The sequence below is a fragment of the Barbatula barbatula genome (genome assembly GCF_947034865.1).
Source record: "Barbatula barbatula genome assembly, chromosome: 18".
In the NCBI taxonomy this organism is placed as follows: Eukaryota; Metazoa; Chordata; class Actinopteri; order Cypriniformes; family Nemacheilidae; genus Barbatula; species Barbatula barbatula.
The window spans coordinates 764,367-786,789 of NC_136781.1; positions in this window are offsets into that span (position 1 = coordinate 764,367).

Consider the following 22,423-nt stretch of genomic DNA (forward strand, 5'->3'; position numbering starts at 1 on the left):
GGTTAAAGAAAGTCACACAGAATATTATGATTTCACTGGATTCCCATGATCAGTAAATCCCAAACAGAAAGCCCAGCACGGTGTGCGACAGGCCCTGATGGAGAACGGAGGTCAGAGGTCGGGAGAGAGGCTATGATGAGAGTCTATTGTCTGAGACCTGGCACTGGGGACAGAATATACGCTCTATTTTTATCTGGTGTGGAATTTGTTCATACTGTGGACGGGTTTGGCTGACATCCAGATGCATTGGGCTGCAAATCCCACACTGCATGAGAAAAACAGGACCTCAGGATGCCTTTAGTTTCCTAAGGATTCTGTGATCTGATGGTCACTTTAAAAGAGTCTGACATCATTTCCTGTTCCAGCACACCTCCGCCTCGGTGACAATGCTGTTGAGATGATAATATTTACAGATTATAAGAAATTAAAAGAGAAGTTCACCCAAAAATTAATTACTTTCATTCTCAATGTTGTTCCACAGCTTGATACAAAAACAAAAAATGTTTTTCTGATCTGTTGAACTCCAATAACAAAAAAATCCAAGACAAAACCTAAACAAGAGATTTCTATTTGTAAACATTGATTGACGCATTAGCTGTGAAATCTTACAGCATTTATTCATCTTTGTTAATGTAAGTCCTTGCACAGCGTTCAAAGTAAATCTCAATCTCAAAACGAGAGCAAATGGAAACGTTTCATGTGTCTCAGATGTTTCTTCAGAGAAAAAGAGTCTCTGTCATTGGCGTTTCAGAAGAGATGTCAAACTGAGCTCAGATTTGTCAAGTCTGCGATCAAAAGTCAATATTGTTGAAGGTCTCAATATGAACTTAAACATTTCTTTACACAAATCCAGATGATTTGCCTATTTACTCGCATATGATTCTCTTATAAGTAGTTTCCGGAGAAACACCTGAGACTAAGTTGAGACTGAAACACAACTGAGAACTCTTTCAAATCTCCTGAGAAATGTAAGAGCAACTAAACAGCATTATTATTTTTGGGTTAAGACAAATGATCAATTGTTATTTGATCTAAGCGCAAAAAGTAAGAACGTATTATGCTCCAAATCACACCATGAAGACAAATTGATGCACAACAGTTTCATCTTTATCAGGCACATTATCGCTGGATGTAAGAACACATACACATGACAGAAGAACATGCGAGAGTCAGGAGAGATATATTCAAACACACACACACCAGACGTCATTCCCCCTAATGAAGTCCTCTCATGCAATCTGTTTTCGCGTCATGCTAGCGCTTCGCTTTCGCTATTACCAGACCGACACTAGCGTTAAGCTCCCCGGCCAGATCTTCATTCCCATCCCAATCATCTTTCTCATCAGCTGCTTCATTGCTTTGAGAAGAGACACAACGCTTTCAATTAGCTTTCGTGATTTGGCTTTGTTCTCTTATACGGGCAGCGCTCATCCGCCGCATGTTCGCATTGTTAGAGTCTCATGGGCTTCTTCTCAATCTCCCCCAAAACATTGAGTTCTTGGCCTCTTCCATCTTGATTTATTTCACTTTCTCAAGAGCCTGGGTCTAATGAGTCGTTCTCAAATTGGCTGTAAACAAAGAGGGAAAATGCTGAGGAAATGAGAAGCGGTTACGTTGACCCCTGACCTCACTGGCTGAGTAATAATGAGAGATCCAGACGCAGGAGGAATACAACGAAACAATTCAAGACAGGAATAGGTGGGAGGAAACACTGTTACAAAAATGAAGGAAAGGGAGTGTGTGTGCTTCTGCTCGGACAAAACAACAACAATAAAAATGCTGAAGAGGAATGCTTTTAGAATTTAGACGACAAATATAACAACAGGACATGTGGAGTATAGACGGTTTCAAAGTGACAACATTAACAGACTTGACTGCGCACGCGCGTGTCTGATGAAACAGTCTATAAAATGACAAACCCATGAGTCTGTGCGCTCACTAAATGTGTCAAAAACTGATTTTCAAAAAATATACATAATCCAGACATTGTGTGTGAACTGAAAACCTCAAGAGTTCCAACATTTCTCAAAAATTATTGAGAAATTCATAACACACCCCCACGTTTATGACAAACAGAAAGGTTTTGTTGACAGATGGATCACGACAACTCGTCGTTCACTGTTGTCTGGTTAGTTTTTCCAGCCACACAAGAATTCGTAACTACTTTATTTAAATTTGTATAAGGAGAGTTGTAGAAAAACATACGATGAGTTCTGATGACGCACAGAGCCGAACTTGTACAGCACGAGAGATACGTACAGATCTCCAGCGAAAATATGATGTTCAGAACAGCACAAAACCATCCTGACATATAACACAACATTCAAAACAAAGATCAAATGAAACGTAAAGAGTATTCTAAAATCCTACAGACAACCATTTTTACAAATACAATTTTCAAAAATATTCAATTTTATTTATATAGCGCTTTTCAAAATGTGCATTGTTCCGAAGCAGATTTACAGGAGAAAATAAGAAACCGAAAAACACAAAAAAGGTCAAACGCAGTACCTGGTGTTTATATAACAAGTTAAATTATTCTAGTAAATAATATCTACTGTCAGGAGTCTCCCGCTGGTTTATTTAGCATATTTTGCATTAAGTGAATGCTCTGCTGAAAACATGTGTCTTTAATCTAGATTTAAATTGGCCGAGTCAGGAATATCATGCACTCGTTTGATAAATGTCATGTTTTATAGGCTATCATTTTCTTTTTTCTGTACTGTTTTTGTCGTGAACGTGGAGGGTGGGCGTGGTGGAAGAACCCAAGCGCAGGCAGACACGGATGAAGGGGTTAACAGATATACTTTAATTATAAATAACAAGAACAAACACCCACGATGGGGGGAAAACTCTAACTAGACAAAATACAAAAACAGAAAATAAATCCTTCCCACAATCTTTCCTGTCAAGTTATTAAAAGCATTGTAGAAATAAACTTGAATTGAATGTTATTGACATTAACTGGAGATGATGAGGTGATTTAATCACACCAATATCCGGCGAGAGATATGATTGCATAACCCTGGCAGATAAAACATTAAACAGACATAAAAAGTCAAAGCAAAGGTTGTGTTTGATTCTCAGATGAACACACATACAGATCTCTTGAATGAAGTCACTTTGGATATAAGAGCATGTGTAACGCTATGTGTTTTACCTTCATGTCTCTGAATATACTGCAAGTCCATCACTGACATATCCAAGTCTGTCAACTGGAGGCTCCGTTCACGGCCCGGTTCTCATATTCTACAATATACACAATAAAAACCCAAGTATAAATACAATAATAATAATAATACTTAATTCTTCTAATTCACATTTCCAGTTTCTGGATATTTAAATGATTCTTAAAATATGAAGTCAAGATATAAAACATAGACCACTTTGGTTCTCAGTCCTTCTCAGTTTCTAAAATTCAATGGTGTTGGGATCTCACTGTGCTCTTTTCACTGTGAAATAGAATGAAGAATCACTGTCTCATCTATTATTTCATACTTGGAGACAAGGCTGAACCTGTGTTTGTATTTGTTATGTGTTTGTCTATGCACGTGTACAGTAAATCTCTGCTTTATGAGTGAGGAGAGCAGAAATGTCCACAGTGAAGCAAAGCGATGAGTGAGCAGGACAAAAATAAACAAACAAACAGAATAAAAATGCATCTTGCGTACGTCTTGGCATGTGTGCGAGAGAATGCTGCTACGTTTAATACTTTTGAATAAAGTTATAACACCGTAAACTTTCTGTGAGATGCCCAAAACAGAGGGAGATATGCCAGCACTACAAAAATAAAGACACAGGCACACACAAAGTTAAATGCACATTCATCAAGTGTTTTGTGTATTTATAAAGACCGCAGGAATTGTTTTTATCATTACCAATCTCTCTGATCGTGTGCTTTTCTGTCTTCAAAGGAAAACACGTGGCTAGCATTAAAAATATGTCTCTTCAATGAACGGTTTCCATATAATACTGGAGTTTCAGTAAGAAAGCATTTATGTAAATAAAAACACTGTAAAAAGTTTGTCTGTATTTAAAAGGAGTGGACATCAACAGTATTTCAGAAGTGAATGATCAAATTTTTATTCCAGAACATTTGATAAATGATTTGTAAGACTATAAATGATCAAAAGTTTCCTGAATTGAAGAACCACCTTCAGACGTGGCACTGCTTATCTTAAAAACGTATGCTCAAACTTAACAAATGAAGAAAATAAACATTAAGGGACGGTTTGCCAGACAGGGATTAGGTTAAACCAGGACTAGGCTTTAGTTCAAATAAACTGATGCAAACACACCGATGTGCATCTTGAGACAAAACAAGGGCCCTGGTTTATTTTCAGATGCGAGTCTTACATTTATTTTAGTCTAGGACTAGCTTAGACCCCGTACGGGAAACCAACCCTTCGAGTTGGACATGCGACATCTGTTTAGCATCATGAGCAAAAGAGATATGTTGTCATTGTCTCTCAGGAGTGTATGAATGAAGAGAACGGGCCTGTATTTGATCATGGTTTATTGCTGCTGGTCCACCGGTGGAGCCGGACAGCTGTTTTAAAACAAGAGCGCAAGTGAAGCGTTAACATAGTTATTATTCTCACTACTCATCTGGGGTTCAACTTGAATTCTGATGTGAACAGAAGATTCCCGCTGTTACGTCAGATTGCTTACTCCAGGAAACAAAGTCTTTTTTAAGGATTATGTTACAGTAAACACGACTCTCCCTGCAGACGACAAACAGAAGCTGATGGACAAATAATTGCTCAACGTGAGACGATAGAAAGTTGTTATGAACTGTTTTCTAAACCAACACACCTGTGTATCATTGCTGTCGTCGAGGATACACATAGATACAGAAAATTATCTCTTTGATATCTCCATTATTTCCTCATGGGCATCAATTAAATTAAATCAAGAGCAAATTGAAAGTTTTGCTTGGGTCTCATCTGTGTCTCGGATTTTTCTTAGAAGAAAAAGTAAAAAATGTCAGAAATGTGTCTGTCATGAGTTTGAGAAGAGACGTCAACAATGTGTCAAACTGAGATCAGATTTGTCAAGTCTGCAATCAAAACTCAATATTATTGAAGGTCTCAATATGAAATCGAACATTGCTCATCAAATTTCAATGCATACTCTTTAGATGTTAGACGTTAGCTTAAATGAAATCTAATAAATACCTGGTTGGATTTAATGTGTAATGGAATGACATTTCCACACCATTTTTTTAGCGCCAGTGTATATTAGCATCCTTGTAATTGTTCACACAGCTTTAAAATCCGTCTGCTGTGACTGTCAGTAACTATAATTATCCTATGTGGGCAAAACTATGTGATATCCTTAAATATAACCCGACTGATGCTGCCAAAGCAGAGATTATTCAAGCTCAGGGTGTAAAGCTGCTGGTGATATAACACACTGGAGGTCTGAGGGTTTGGGTAGATTTATGTAAAGGGGATTTATACAAACCTTCAGCGGGATTCAGACCGGATCAAAGAATTCTGAAGAAATCCTCAAGCTGGGCTTTAGTGGAGGAAGATCCTTGCCAGAACAGAAAGTTCACAATCTCTCACATCTCAGGTCTGAACATTCACAAAGAAAAAGAACAATTTTAAAGATAAGTGTTATATTTAAGTCTAAAAATGAAAACGTTGTCACCCTTCATTCACCCTCGTGTCATTCTATCCCCGGATTCTTATCTTTTCTTGCGTGAAGCACAAAATAAGCAAATGTCTGAGCTTCTGTTTATATGCCGAGGTGTATTGTGATGTACTGCTGACATCCAAGTGGGCAAAAGGGCACCAGAACTAAAGAGATTTAAGATCTGAGAGGATTCAAATGTTAACCTTTCTGCATATACAAATCAACGGTTTGACTTCAGACGTGTTGGGATATAGAGATTGAGTCATGTTTTATTTATGCTTTATATAATACAATGATTCCTTAATGGTGCTTTACTACCATATTAAATATAAGATGAAAAAATGTTTAGGTGCCTTAATAGATTTTATGAAAAGAAATTATTAAAACATACTAAATAGAACTATGTTCCTTTTAACAAAGAAATTGTGTTAAAATAACGTAAATAAATAAAATCTAAAAATGTTGGTTCTTAAAATTTGATTGTTTTGTCATTTTAATTGAACAAATTATTAAGTAAATCCAACTTAATTTTATTATGTTAAACCTATTTAATGAAGTTTACTTAAGCCTACATAAATCATTTTTGTAGTTATAACTACCTTGGCTTTGTGTGTGTGTGTGTGTGAGAGAGAGAGAGAGAGAGAGAGAGAGAGAGAGAGAGAGAGAGAGAGAGAGAGAGAGAGAGAGAGAGAGAGAGAGATTCTTGGAGCCACAAGATAGTTCCAGGAAGCTATGTTATCCCTTTAAATTATTTATTTCTTAAATGTTTTTATTCATTAAATTACTTACGCATTTAAATGTGTTAAAAGTTCATCAAAATTGGTCTGTTTTACTTTATTCAGGTTAGTAAGGTTTTCCTTAATGAAAGCAGCACATTTTACTTAAAAAATATTCATGCAAATTGTTTGGAAGATGTTATTAGGTTAATTGTACAAGTAATTTTTTTCAGAATGATTTTTCCAACAACAGCCATTCTGAGCACAGTTTCACAACATCAACTATTTATCCAATGGTGGAAACCCACAACGAAATGACTTTTGGGGATAAAGCTTCATTAAATGCATTACTTTGGCTATGCTGAAGATATTTCTCAGATGTTGTGACATCATAATTATGACATAACAAATGGTGTGTAAACTATATACATGTCAATTTCTTCATTTATTAAATGAAGTGACATTAGCGAGAACTTATTCTGGAACGTTTTTCTTACAAGCCATTCTTAAGAATAGTACACAAATCTGCTTCCAAGTGGGTGTTAAAAAAAGTTTGAAGGATTTCAAGTGAGCAGAAAAAAATCTGTTTCCATGATTCCTCTACTTTAAGTTCTCTGGCCACAAGGGAAAAACATGCATGAAATGCTGTCAATTAAACAAACAAATATCTGCTGACGATTACGTCTTAAAAGTGATGAATCTTAGCAGCCCGACTCTCGACAGAAAATCTCTCATCCTCTCTCTCTCTCTCTCTCTCTCTCTCTCTCTCTCTCTCTCTATTAACATCTCTGTGTCGGCCCCATCACTTATACCAGCCCGTCTGTTTGCTTTACATCCAAACCTGATTGATCACATTGGTATTTTAGTCTTAATTCACCTCTCTTGCATCTCGATGGGATGTCTGGCTATAATCAGATTGGTAATGAATCACCCAAGGGGCCAAATTAACACTTTCTCCAGTGGGACTATTGGGTAAGAAATGTAATTGTACACGTTTTTAATTGTAGGAATTCATCACCCGATTCAAAACAAATCACATAAAATGTATTTGACATTTTGAGCTCGATTCTTGATCCTGATTTTAATTTATGTCGCTTGCTCTGTCAACATTTCACAAGGGCAGACAGATGTTACCGCTACATGAAATACAGATTTTGTTGTTGTTTTGGTTACCTTTAAAACTCAGAGGAAAAATACAAATATGGGAGGAGAATAGACTTCTGTCCTGAGACGGCATTGAAACAATCGTCTGTACGTCTGCAGATGAATCAGAGGAATAATATCTTGTTAACAATAAAAAGACAAAGCAAATGTTTTTAATGATAATGGTTTATTATGCCTGAAGGATGATATCCATAGCCAATTCATTGTTAATTTGCCAGTTAAAGACGTAAGCCTTTTAATGAGTTAGTAAAGAGTAAACAGGATGAAATAAGTAAACGGGCCAGAATGAATTTTCATTTTTCTATAAATACTTTATCTTCAGCGACAGTAAACATTTACATTTATGCATTTGGCAGATGCTTTTATCCAAAGTGACTTACATTGCATTTTCCTTCACATTTGTTTCTAAGTATGTGTAATCCCCTGGGGATCGAGCCCATGACCTTGGCATTGTTAGCGCCATGACTTTACCACTGAGATTGAGAACATATACACACGTGAAGAACAATGCTTTTACACTGAGAAAAACAAGACATGAAAATAAATAAACTTCAGTTTCATGTTTTTCCTTTCAATTGTGTATTTCTGCCCAAGAGACACGTAAGAGTGCACACAGTGGGGTGCAGAAGTCCAGACTGAAAACCTTACAATTTATATTTAAACCTAAAAATAAATACAAAAGATTTTGGACAAATGAGGCAAGTACACTGCTGCAGGGATAACAAGGTTTAAAGTCTTTAGACATACCAGAAAGTCATCTTCATGCCATTGATTCGCTCAGTGTTTTAATAATATGATTTGGAAAGTGAAATCCTACAGTGAATAGTTTTCATTAGCGATGTCAGATCAAAGAGAGAGAGAGAGAGAGAGAGAGAGAGAGAGAGAGAGAGAGAGAGAGAGAGAGAGAGAGAGAGAGAGAGAGAGAGAGAGAGAGACACAGAGAGAGAGAGACAGAGAGAGAGACAGAGAGAGAGACAGAGAGAGACAGAGAGAGAGAGAGAGAGAGAGAGAGAGAGAGAGAGAGAGAGAGAGAGACAGAGAGACAGAGAGAGACAGAGAGAGGTTAAGGGAAGTCACCTATCGTATTAAAATCTGAAAATGTGACACACTCACGCACACAAAACAAATTCAGTGAGGATTGCTTACCGAGCACAAGTCTTGATGATAATCTGAATATCATCAGATTCGATGGACATTAATAATGCAACATTTAAGCAACGCTTGTCTGGGTCATGATAACAGTTTGGCACAACGCTGTCAGAGCGTTTCACGCCGTCATGTCTTGTATCTCGCTTTCATGTGAAAGACTCCAGGCGGCCAGATTTACAATACATCAAGCACATTGACCTGACAGAAATAGGAAATATAGCACAGTCTTCTGTGAAACGGATTACATGCATTCAATCTTTCTTTCTTTCTTTCTTTCAGTAAACTGCATGTTAAAAATACAGTGCAGGTGTGTTCTTTTTCATATTCTGAATAGATGTCATTTATGAATTTCAAAAACAAACTGCAGTGATGGAAAAAGATCACAATGTGCTGGTCTGCTCCAAGCTGTCCTTCGCTTGTTGTTTATATGTTGGTTCAGACTGAATGAAATGAGCTCCAGATGTTGAGATGAACACATAGCGCTCAAACTCTAAATATGGCTGGAAACAAGTGTCCTGTTATTAAGGTAGGACAGCCCCAGCCAGCCTTCCATCATCTTTCCCTCCAGGACTAATTCAAAGAAAACTTGAATTCAACACAAGCCAAACAGAACAGAACATTCCTATTCAGAGAGATGTCAGGAACGTCATAGATGAGCTTCAAAGCGATGGATGGGATTCCTCCCGCTCTATGATGACAGTGTGTTGGATTTGTTTAGATGTCATAAACCCGGATCAATGATACCTGCGTCCTGAAATCACCACGTTCTGTTGTTCTTTCAAACACGCTGATTAGAGACAGAATTATTGATCCGTGTTGGGATTACACATGTTAGCAAATGTTTAAACACAGCCTGTAGTCTTTAAAAGAGGTACACACTGTTTTCTGTGACCATAAACAGCTCTAATCTGGCAGAAAATAAAAGTGTTTATCTGTGTTTATTAGTGTGGTGAGGAATTTCAACAAACCCAATGCCAAGAATTCATCTTAAGAACATCACTCGTCCTGTTCGCTTGGGTGGTGGAGAATAAATTCATCATCTAATCAGGGCTGACTGTCCAGGAGACTTGAGCTGCAAATAATGTAAAATTACTGCTTAAAAACGCTACAAAAGCTCTCAAATGAATGGATTTATTGTTTTCGTCACACAAGAAGACTTTATATAAAATGAACATTAAACTGTACACTTAATATTTTGTTTGCTGCTTTACATTAAAAAGGTTTAATCAAACTGGCTTTACATGTCATTTCCAATTTATTTTATAAATCTTGACTAGAGATAAATTGCTGTTTCGCTACTAAATTATTTTAATGGAGTAAAATATTCATGTAAAATAAGTAAAGTGAAATGAAAATGTTTGTCTAATTTATCTTTGGGGAACCAAAAGTGATTTTTCGATGCTATGAAGAACCTTTAGCAGGTTAGAGTATTTTACATTTACATTTAGTCATTTAGCAGACGCTTTTATCCAAAGCGATTTACAAATTCAGGAAGCAATAAGCGATATAATTCATCATTTTAAGTATACTTGACTAGTAGTCAAGTGTGTTTACTCATTTATTTAAGGAAACTATCACTTTTTTCCACACACCCACTTGTACGTAAAATACTCCTACAAGTGGATTTTTGAATTGATAGTACACTTGCAAGTACACTAGTACATTGTTATCAGTATACTTACTACACAGAGTAGCCTACACTTAAAATGTTTATTTAAAGAGTTCTTAATAGAATGAACTTCAAGTATAGTATATTTTTGTAAGGGGTAGCAGCCACACTGAAGAAATAGGACATAAATGAAAACTATTTTCACCTGGTGAATAAATAAACAAGTAAAATCTACAGACTGGAATATGACAGAGCTGATTTAGCATGGACCAGTATGCAACCAGCAAGCAGAACACCTTAGCGGCATAGCAACATATCGACTCGCATCCTTATAACTGTTATATACTCCCAAGTTAAAGTGAGACGGTTGTGTTAATCACACCACAGTCAGACCAAACATTACTCTAATGGCTCTTGTGTCCGAGGATGCCCAACACTGTGACGCTGTTGGAGATGCGGACGATAGTCAGGTGCTCTTAAGACACACAAAGCAGAGCTGTGACTTTAAATCATGCGGTGTGTCTGCAATGCAAACGTAAGCCTGCAGGTACACCTGCCAAAACGAATCCATCAACATTTCACAAACGTTCCGTTTTGTATCTTTTCTCATTATTCCTAAACGCATTATAATGGTCAGCGTGTTCATCCGCCGGCGTATAGACAGAGTGTGCATGTGAAGAGGCTTCATGATCACAGCCACGAGGTGATCAATCTAATCCGTGAGTTTCTCACTCCAGACTGATTTTGTAAATAAGCAAATGTTCAACAACACACCAATGCATTAAAATACAGAGGAAAGCGAGAGAATCTTCTCTGGGATATTTTCAGAAAGAGGGTTCAGATTTACCTGAACACCCACTCATGTTATTGCTCAGATGTTGTTCATTTGAGAGAATTTGTTCTCAGAAGGATTTTATTTCAATGTTTGAAGCTCATAAATAATTTGACCAGATATGTTTCTCTGACTATCGATAACAGACTTTTGTATTTCTAAGCACAGCTTCTCTGAAACTCTATAAGAGACAAATGCGGTCGTTGGGGTCTTTTATTAGAGAAACAAGCGAAGCAAAGTCTTCATTTGTTCTCCATTTCATTTCAGAGCTGTCCGAAGCAGACATCAGGTTATCTGTTAATTTACAGTATTAAAGTCTGCAAAACTGAAATATAAAATCCAACATTTCTGATCGCATTCTTTCCAAAACAAATGATATGAGCTTTATGAGGCCATATTCTTACTGTAAGTATAATTCTGTTTCTTCTTAAAGGAACATATAACACAAAGCTCATACTTGCATCAGACAGAAATGAGAACAACATTATTAAATCTCCTAAACAAAGAAAGAGCGATAAAGTGTCCGTGTGGGAATGACCTTCGTGTGTCCTCTTGATCAGTGAAAGGTCAATCAAAGGTCAGATGCAGGTTTAGTTTAAGCACCTTGTCTATGTGCTGTTTGACAGAAGTAACCTTCTCTCTTTTCACTCGGAGTGATCGATCCAGCTATAAAACACTCCCGTTTGGCTAGACACGCTCAGCATGTCGAGCTGAAAGTGTCTAACACAAAGATTTTCATTAGCGTTCATCTCCAAAATGAGTTCTGCTGGAAAGGACAGAAAGATGAATTCATGTGTGGACTGAATGAATGAATCCAGAGCGATTGCTGTCTCTTGTGAAGGTCTGAACTTCAATTAAAAAGAGTCAGTCGTGCTGTGAATGGGCTTCAGAGATGAAACGGATTACAGAAAGAAAGTCTGACGCTTGCGCTTTAAATTACGCAAATTATTCAAACTGAAAGACAGTATAAGAGACCATTTAAACATGGCGTGAAAAACTATACCATATGAGACTTCATTTAGTGCCCTGTGGTCGGCATAATACCTGTAATTGTTTACTTTACCTGGAATTGTTTACTTACCTGTGGATGTTACCTGTACTTGTTTACTTACCCGTGGATTTTTCCTTTAGCTGTTAACGTTACCTGCAGTTTCTACTGACCCGTGGATGTTTCCTGTAGTTGTTTACTTACCCGTGGATGTTACCTGTAGCTGTTAGGATACCTGTGGATGTTACCTATAGTTTACTTTACCTGTAGTTGTTTACTTACCTGTGGATGTTACCTGTAGTTGTTTACTTACCTGTGGAAGTTACCTGTAGTTGTTTACTTACCTGTGGATGTTACATGTAGTTGTTTACTTACCCGTGGATGTTACCTGTAGTTGTTTACTTACCCGTGGATGTTACCTGTAGTTGTTTACTTACCCGTGGATGTTACCTGTAGTTGTTTACTTACCCGTGGAAGTTACCTGTAGTTGTTCACTTACCTGTGGAAGTTACCTGTAGTTGTTCACTTACCCGTGGATGTTACCTGTAGTTGTTTACTTACCTGTGGAAGTTACCTGTAGTTGTTTACTTACCTGTGGAAGTTACCTGTAGTTGTTCACTTACCCGTGGATGTTACCTGTAGTTGTTTACTTACCCGTGGAAGTTACCTGTAGTTGTTTACCTACCCGTGGATGTTACCTGTAGTTGTTTACTTACCTGTGGAAGTTACCTGTAGTTGTTTACTTACCCGTGGATGTTACATGTAGTTGTTTACTTAACTGTGAACGTTACCTGTAGTTGTTTATTCACCTGTGGATGTTTTGATTGAGATTTGATTGAGGCTAATTTGATCAAATATAATTTAAAACCATTCAAGCTCTTAGACACCCGTGGGAAGGCAATTAGCATAGGTCCTGTTTGATGTTAAATAGCTTTTCACTGCCATACAACTGCATTTTCATCACTATATCCTGAAGTATGCAGGCAGGCATATTAAGACCAAGTCTTATTCCATCTCTCTCGCTCTCCATCTCTTTCTTAAATTAACACTATAATTATGATGATACTAAAGTTTTTCTTTAACTGATCAACAGTAAAATATCTGTTTCCAATCCATCCTCCTGCTGCTGCTGGTCTCCTTGGATACAGATGTAAAATAAACATCCTTTAAGAGTGTCCATTAACTCCAAATGCAAATCAGCTCTCTTGTTATCCTTTCATAAATGTTTGAATCCAGCAAATGCAGTCGTTTGACATCAACACCCTAGATATGCCCGCTCTATTAATGGCTCTTAAAATACTTGTGATGAACGGTAAAAACTTAATCTAGAGAAGCATGTGTTCAGAACCTGACAGTCGTTTCATGAAACATAAGTCAGATATAAAAACAACTACTAAAACAACATTGACAGAGCTGAATGGCTTTTTAAAGATTGCTATGTGGTTTCTTGTGTGATGTTGGTATTGTTCTGTCAACATTAAGTACAAGTACATGCCAAATATACTTTCAGTGTAAGTCAAATATAAGTGTCATTTTTTCCTGAGAATTACATCAAATCTAGACTGAAAGTCAACTTTTTTATAAATAAACCATACGCTTGAATACAATTATTTTTGTACGGGCTGTGCAGGGATTGTTGGATGAAATCTTTTGGCTTGTATTTGTACACCGAAGTTTGTTCTAGTCAGGACGGCAGACAGAAATATTTAGAGATAACTTTAAAATAACACTGGATGAAGTCCAGCGAGAAGAGAATAGCAGATGACCTTGGGTTTTACACAATCTGCTAGACAACATGAAATGTTATATTTGCTTCCTTTAAAGGGCGTTTCAATGCTTCGCCTTCAAGCAATATTCGAAAGAACATACAGTTCTTATCCGTCACCTCACTGCTAAAGTTTCAAGTTTGGGCTTTCGTTTAGTTTTTTTACCGTAAAGGGCTGATTGATTTTCTTATATGAATATGGGGAAGGTTACAGAACATTTACATTTAGTCATTTAGCAGACGCTTTTATCCAAAGCGACTTACAGATGAGGAAACATTGGAAGCAATTATAACAACATAGGCAACAAAATACATAAGTGCATCAAACTAGTCCATTAAAGCCTAGTACAGTATACAAAGCTAAGAATAGAGAGGTTAGTATTTTTGATTATTATTATTTTTTAATAAGAAGAAAGAAAGGGAAAATAATTATGTTCAAATCAATCCGCGGCATGTTGACGGAAGAGATGTGTTTTTATGCGTTTTTTAAAGATGGCAACCGAGTCTGCTGTTCTTGTGGCAGCTGGTAGATCATTCCACCAATGTGGAACAGATCCAGAGAAGGTACGGGAGAGTGACTTTTTTCCTTTTTGGGATGGTACCACTAGTCGTTGTTCCTTTGCAGACCGCAGTGATCTGGCAGGAACATAGATCTGCATTAGCGAGTGGAGATACGATGGTGCAGATCCGGTGTTGGTCTTGTAGGCCAGGAGCAAAGCTTTGAACTTTATGCGGGCGGCAACAGGGAGCCAGTGTAAGCCAGAGTTATCAAGGTCAACTATTTGATAAAAACACTTAAGGTACGAGTTGTTTCTCATTGACAGGTTTTCAGCAGACTCTTAAATATAATGCTGCTTAAAAGGTTCTTCACAGTGATGCAATAGATAGAAAGAATCATCTTTTTCTTGCTTGTTTATCATCTGAAGAACCTTTATTCACCACAAAGGACCTTTTGTGAAACAGGAGGGTTTTTCAGATGTTAAAGGTTCTTTGTGGAGCCAAAGGGTTCTTCTATGGCATCAAATAACCTCTGAAGCACATTTTCTAAGAGTGTATCACCCCAAAAGTTTAGAACAAAATTATTGTATACATATAGAGTATAGACTGACATGATATAATGACATGAGGATGAGAAACCACCTAGCAACCACATCCTAGCAACCCCATAGCAACCATAAATATCACTTGTAGCAGTGAGTTTTGCCAACCACACAGATTTTATTTAGCTCATGTCATTTAAATTCTACAGTTTTCAGCAATATTTTACACATAGAAACGCTCCAGCACTTTGATGAGTTGCTCTCGGGGTCAGTTTTCTACAGAAACACACGCACACATTCACTCACTCACATCCTTTCCAGAAGTAAACACTGAGCAAACATTATGCATATCTTTAAATGTCTTGCTTTCAAAACACTTTTAGATTTCATCAGCACGTCTTCAGTCGGCGACCAGGGACGCGTGCATCATTTATAGGGTTTGATAAAGACCATCACACTTTAAACTGGAGGCATGCGCGGCCTAGAGAGTTTGCGATGCAAGAAAAGCGCATGCACGTCCTGGGAAGAGAATGTTTAGAGACACTTACACCTCTCTCAGCTGCTTCATCTCAATATCTCAATCATTTCAAGAGCCCCGGGGAAAGCCTTAGAAGCGCTCTTACATAAAATGGCTGAATACAGACGCCTTCCACATTCTCTGTGCTTCTCTTAAATGCTAAATTCTCATCACCCATTTTTCTGTTTTGCCGGTGCCTTAAGGGATTTTTTTTCTGAAGCTACAAGCTGTGTCTAAATTCACTCACTTGTTCGCTCATTCACTATTCCCTGCGAATGCTTAATAGTCCACTATATGGGGAAGAAGTGAATGAAATCGAGTGAACAATTTTGGACACTGACGTATTATATCCTGCATCTGACAGTCCTGTCGCAGACATTCGTCAAAACGCTTATATTTCACCTGTGTGGCTTTATGGATTGTTTTGTAAAATGTTAAAGTCACGTCTATTGTATTAGTTTATAATAAAGATACAAAAACGAATGTTTGTCATGTTCATTTACTATTACATTTATTACGTTTATTAAAATGACTTATATTCAAAATGAAACACTAGTGTATATAACATTGATTGAATCTGTTCATTCCCAAAAAGTAAAAAATAATTGCCAACAAGAACAAACACAAGTGTATAAATGTACATTCGTGGCATTAACGGTCACTCTCCTCCAGCTGATTCTAATCAGGCGATCGTGTTGTATCATGGGAAATAATGAGTGAGCGAGTGTACACTCAAAATCAGAATGCATTCTGGGTAAACAGTAGTGAACGAATGTAGGGAACTATATAGGAGATATTCACCCACGTCATGTCATTGCAAACGCGTATGCTTTTCAGGCAGAAATCCATATGGCAGGTGTGATATAGTCTTCTGAAGATGATCAGTAGCTTTAAATGACGACCAGAAGCTCTTAAATCTGCATTTGATTAAAAAAAAGATCAAGATCAGAGTGACCGTTCAGACAGGTTTGGAATAAATAATGAAGATTTGTGTTGTGGGGAACCATTTCCAAAGGCATTCTTGCCTTCATTTTTAAAATATTTTACGAATACTGAAATATGGGAGAGAGAGAGAGAATCAGCTGACATTTGTGTCTGACTTAGATTCGTGATCCCTCCTGGAATTAGCATTTCTAAGGAATTTCCAAGCATGCAACCTCAGTCTGCCCGTTCACTGTAAACCTGTCACGGGTGTGTAGAGATGATTTTACAGGCCTCGGTGAAGTTTAGAATTGACTTCACTATACAGCTATTAAAATCAGATCACTGTATTCAACATTTATTTACATTTCTGCCTCCGAGACACAGATGAGTTTCCTTTTGCTCTCCATCTACTCGCATCGATTCCTAGGAGAAACAATTGAGATATTAGAGAGTCGAACATCACAATGCAAATGTCATGTCTGTGACGTCACTAGTTATGAAAAGAATATGGATAAATGATTCAAATAAATGACTAAACATCTGACAATTCCCAGCGCTGAGACCCAATCGACTGTTAATCTGGAGAGTCGCCCCGGCCCCAGGCCAAGCTTCATTTGTTTCAGTCAAACCATGAACAATTATGTGCTGGAATGTGTGTGTGTGTGTGTGTGCGTTTCATTGGAAATCACAGCAAGTACTCACAATGGTAATGAATAACAAACCTTTTTAAGCTCATGCCAAAAGCAAAAATGAAGTTATCGATTACAGCGGATTGTTTATATGTTGTGTGTGTGCCAGAAAGAGAAACAATGAGAGGACTAGTGATCGAGACAAATCTGGAAGTTATTGTTCTGTACAAGAGTCCATACACTTACAGTACTACGATATTGCCATGTTTGGTCATGGAACAACAGTAAAACCACAGCTTTTCCACACTATTGCGATGACAATTATTCTATGAATAACTCCAGATATCAACAAAATATGATGACATCACTTTGATGACATCACTGTATCATGGTTCCGTGCAGTAATTGTTTTTTGTCCTAAACAGGTAAATAGCAATTTGTCAGAAATTATGTTTAAACACTTTAATTTCTTATCTTTAAAAATAAATATTCTGCAAAGGAAACGTTTGTTTGTTTACAAATGTCGGCAAAGAATATCATGCATCATATCATGAATGGTTATTATTTATGTAATGCATAAGTGTTTCTGACACAATTTTTTATGCATCATTCTTTCTAATAATGCGACTATATGTGGCAGAGACTAATTATACAGAACAACAGAATCACCTACAGTAACAATAAGTTTTCATTCGCAGACACTTGACTACAGGATCTTACACATGATAAATCGTGTCACTGTCTCATTTGCATAAAATCATGAGACATGATCAGAATAAATCTTTTCCATGCGAAATCTGAGTTTCAATAATCTGCAACAAGAAAAAAGATGAAACTTCAGTGTTTTATAGTACATTTGTACTACATCTGGTGAGGATACAGCTTTACAAATGATAACGTCTGACTTCTGTTCCCTTTTAAAGTCTCTTTAAAGTAAATTGACACTTTTACCATTTAAAATTAAACAACATGAGGAATACAAGTAGGTGAGATAACTACATTTTCCTTGGAGGAAGACAAAGAGGTTACACTTAATTTTTTTATTACCCTTTGAGACCTTCAGTTTTATGGTTCGGTTAGGGTTAGACGAATTAATGTTAATAGACAAAATGCTCTATTATTTGTAAATTGCTTTGGATAAAAGTGTCTGCTAAATCATTAAATGTAATGCAGGATGTGACATGTAAATTCACAGTTGCAAAATAACATATAATGGGTAGAACGTGTTAGCAGGTATCAAAGACTAACTATTACAATGTCCTTAAAATGACATTTCATGCTGTGTGTGAATGTTAAACCGAAAGTGAATGAATGTCAAAGTCATTGTCTTGGAAAAAAAGGAGTCGACTCTAAAACACGCGAACGAGTCGTCTGTCGTTCTAATTTCAGTTCCGGGTCAGATGTGTGTCACTCAGTGTAAAGCCCGCCTTCGTTCCATTTGCGACGCTGCAGCGGTAAACCAATCACAACAGACTAGATCATCTGACCAATCAGATCAGAGTAGACTGACAGAAAGGGGAATAAGACGGATTAATCGCCAGAAGAATCATTTGAGAGTCAGTCAAGAAGAAAGGTCGGTCACACTTCAGTATAGTGGGAAATTCTCGCTATTAACAAACCATTAACTACAAGTTTTCCCCAATAAACTCTTAATGTGTTGCTTATTAATAGATAGTAAGGTAGTTGTTAGGTTTAGGTATTGGGTAGGATGAGGAATGTAGGGTATGGACATGCAGAATTTATAAGTACTAATAAACAGCCGATATGCCAATAATAGGGATGCTAATAACAACTATAGTTAATAATGAGAATATCCCCGTACTACTGAAGTGTGACCGAAAGACATTATTAGAAAATGAACGTGTTTTTACACCGTGTATGTACATAAACTTGTTGTTGGACACTTCATAAACCAAAGTAGGACCATAGAAATCCATAAATATTTACTCTTTAAGCTGGCAAAAAGTGCCAGAATTACCAGACTTTTTTAAAATAAATTTCTTTGAAAGTGCCAAAGGTGAATAAATAAAGTAAGATAAATGAAACAAATATTATGTTATTAAAGAAACACGAACGCAGACATGTGCTTCTTTAACTCATGGATGAGGGGCTGCTAAGTCACACACACAACGGTACAAAATAAAGTGTAAATAAGTATCTATGTAAGAATCTCTGAGCTCAACCGCACGTTCTTACCCAGTGTGTGTCATCAGAACCCTCAGCACGAGTGTGTCAGAGAAAGTGAGATGACCACAGGACACAAATAAAACCATTACACCTGCGTTACTTCTTTCAATCTACTGCACAAGATGTTGATGTTGATGGGGATGACAGAGAAGTGAAGATAACATTTCTAAAGCAAATATCTTTTGACTTTGTGGTATCGCTTCAGATTCCGGCCCGCAATGCACCGCATGTTTAAACTGGATTTACAGCGTAATTGTAACAATAATGAACCTCTACATGTGTAGATAAAGGGGAACAATATGCACAGTTTGGGGAATAAAGGGGTAAAATATATATTTATGAGGGAACCGTATGACATGAACCTTAAGAGATTGCTAGAAAATGTAATTATTGCCTGAATGAAACCGAATGTCACATACAAACATGAATGACAAGAATGTTTGGTCACATAAAAAACACAAAAACATTGTAGCTTTTATGTCTTTAAAGGTTTTGTGCACAGCTGTAAATGACTGAAGATTCATCTTGAACAAGCATTCAAAAGAGCATAAATGTGTGTGTATGTATATATATATTCTCAGTCGGTTTGTTGGCATGAATTCTCTTTCTGTTTAGATGCATTGGATGGGAACTAATGCAAACTTAACTGAGTCACTCCATGCAGAAGCCAGACCTCAACCAGAATAAGACAAACCAGACAAATCTCCAAAGAGGTCTCAGGGGACGGTTTCAGTAAGCTTGAGACTCACTTCAAAAACCAGAAAAGCTAAAGATGGTTTCTGGAAGCAGATAATGAGAGTGAAGCAAGATTCTGTGAAGTGGAAAAATCTTTGGGTTTGGGGAAAATAAACCTCATGTTGGTATGGAGCTGAAATGTTTGCACTGTCTGGACCATTTACAGCGGCTGAATAAAAACTGTTGTGTGTGTTTAGCGATGGTGTAAATGAGGCTGAAATGACAGGGGTACACATTCATCCGTGACCCCCTGTCACGACATCCACAGAGCCAGACGCACACAACAGACCTCTACATGCTGCACACGCACTTAAAACACAGAATTACAACAAGACCGCGGATAATAACAAAAGAAAAAGAGATATCTACGTAAAAGAAACATACATGACGTCATATCACATAGGTCTTTATATAAGATAACTTATTTCAAACAATGCACATCAATTTAGATTTTAGACTTTAAAGAGCAGTTCACCTCAAAATAAAAATAGTACGAATAAAAATGACTATGGAAAGTGAATGGGGCAAATTTTGAGGTGAAATACTCCCTTAGGGGAAAGCGCTTCTTAAAAATAAACTTAATCTTAAAGTGGACTACTCCTTTAAGGGTTAGCGCTTATTTAAAATCACATTTTGAAGTGAACTACACCATTAAGAAAGTAAAATCACAGATGGGATCTCCTGGATATCTCAATTGTTTCTGCTAGACATCAGTGAGATTAAATGGAGAGCAAATGGAAACTTGCTTTTGTCTCATCTGTGTCTCCTAAGAAAGAGTCAGACGTGTCAGAAATGTCTTTGTCATTAGATGTCAATCATGTGTCAAACTGAGCTCAGATTTGTCAAGTCAAAATTATTGAAGACCTCAATATAAACTCAAACATCATATTTACACAAATCCAAAATATTTGACATCTACAATCTGAACATTGGTATCTTTTTGATAACCCAATGGTTCAGATGCAGACATCGCAGTGATTTTTCTCTCATTCATCAAAAAAGACCATTTGCAATGCAGATTAGCCATTTAAACAACATAAAGAAAAATGACCATGAAGCTTGAATCGACTGATCCGAATGTGTGCAGAATTCCTGGAGTGAATATTAAACAAGGTGGTTTACTCCCCGGATGAAACTCACACACGTTCTCACTCACATACGACATATGGTCCTTCAGTGAAATATTCCGTTCACGTTCACGTTGCGATCAATACACGGCTGTGCGACGTGTTTCTCCAGGTGATGGTTTGGACTTGCCGTATGGAAAGTTAATTTTATTTACGGTCATTCAGTCGACTGCTGGTACGCGCACACGTGTGGGGAATCACATTTATTACAATGAGTGATGGTGTGCAGCTGGAGAAGAAAGTGAAGCTTTAGTTAAAACCCCACATGGGCCTTTCTTCATTTTTCTTTTAAATATTCTCAATGTTGGACTACACCAAAAGCTGGGAAGCTAATGAACGGCTGAATGCCAGACTTGACTGAATGGTTCTTTGTGGAACCAAAAATGGTTATTTTATGGCATGGCTGTGATCAACCTTTAAGCACCTTTATTTTTGAGAGAAGCATTTTTGATTCCACAAAGAACCATTCAGTCAAAGGTTCTTCAAAGAAGCATCTCTTTCTTACTATTTGATCATCTGAAGAACCTTATTTGAAACAGAAAGGTTCTTCAGATGTTAAAGGTTCACTATGGAACCAAAAGGTTCTTCTAAGGCTTTGGAGAACCATTTAAGCACCTTTATTTTTATGATCCTGGAAAAACTGGATCTTTTAACTGGAAAAACAGAAATGTAATGTAAAATTATTTTTTTTAATAGTTTTCCCCATTTTTGTTGTGAATGTGTTGTCTTGTTATGTAATTTTATAGTTTTTGACCGTATTTAAAAAAGAAATGGTAATAATATATGTGTGTAATATGTCAAATATCTCAAACTCAATATATTGAAAGATAACGTTCAACATGATGGCTTATTAAACAAAACTCTTCACCTTTATGAACACAAGTAGCACTCAACGTCAACAACACACAAATAATGCCAAAAAATGCCTCTCGCAAATAAAAACAAGGCCAAATTGAAAACTTTTTTTCTCAACAGGTTTTGAAGGTAAAATCATTTTGAGCTCAACTGTGCATTCGCTTTATTTCTAAAGCTTTGCACTCGCAGGTGTTGAACTTTGCAGCAAAAACATGCGTTACATTCATTACTCATTATATTATACTGTATGTGTGCTATGGGAGATTAAAATATAAACTAGTGTTTATACTGGCAGAAGTTACATGAAGCAACATTTTCAATCCAATTTCAACAGTGACTGAATAACAACATGTCACTGTATCGCACTAATTTAATACGGTGCGGTGATGCAACCAAACAATTATAATATTCATGTGTACCAGTCAAAAGTTTGAAAACACTTGAAACAACACTTGTTTATGTTATTAGAATAATAGTAAACTCATTAGAGTCGAACATTTGTATCTGTGGGAAAGATGTTTTGAGCATCTAAAATCAATTAAATAT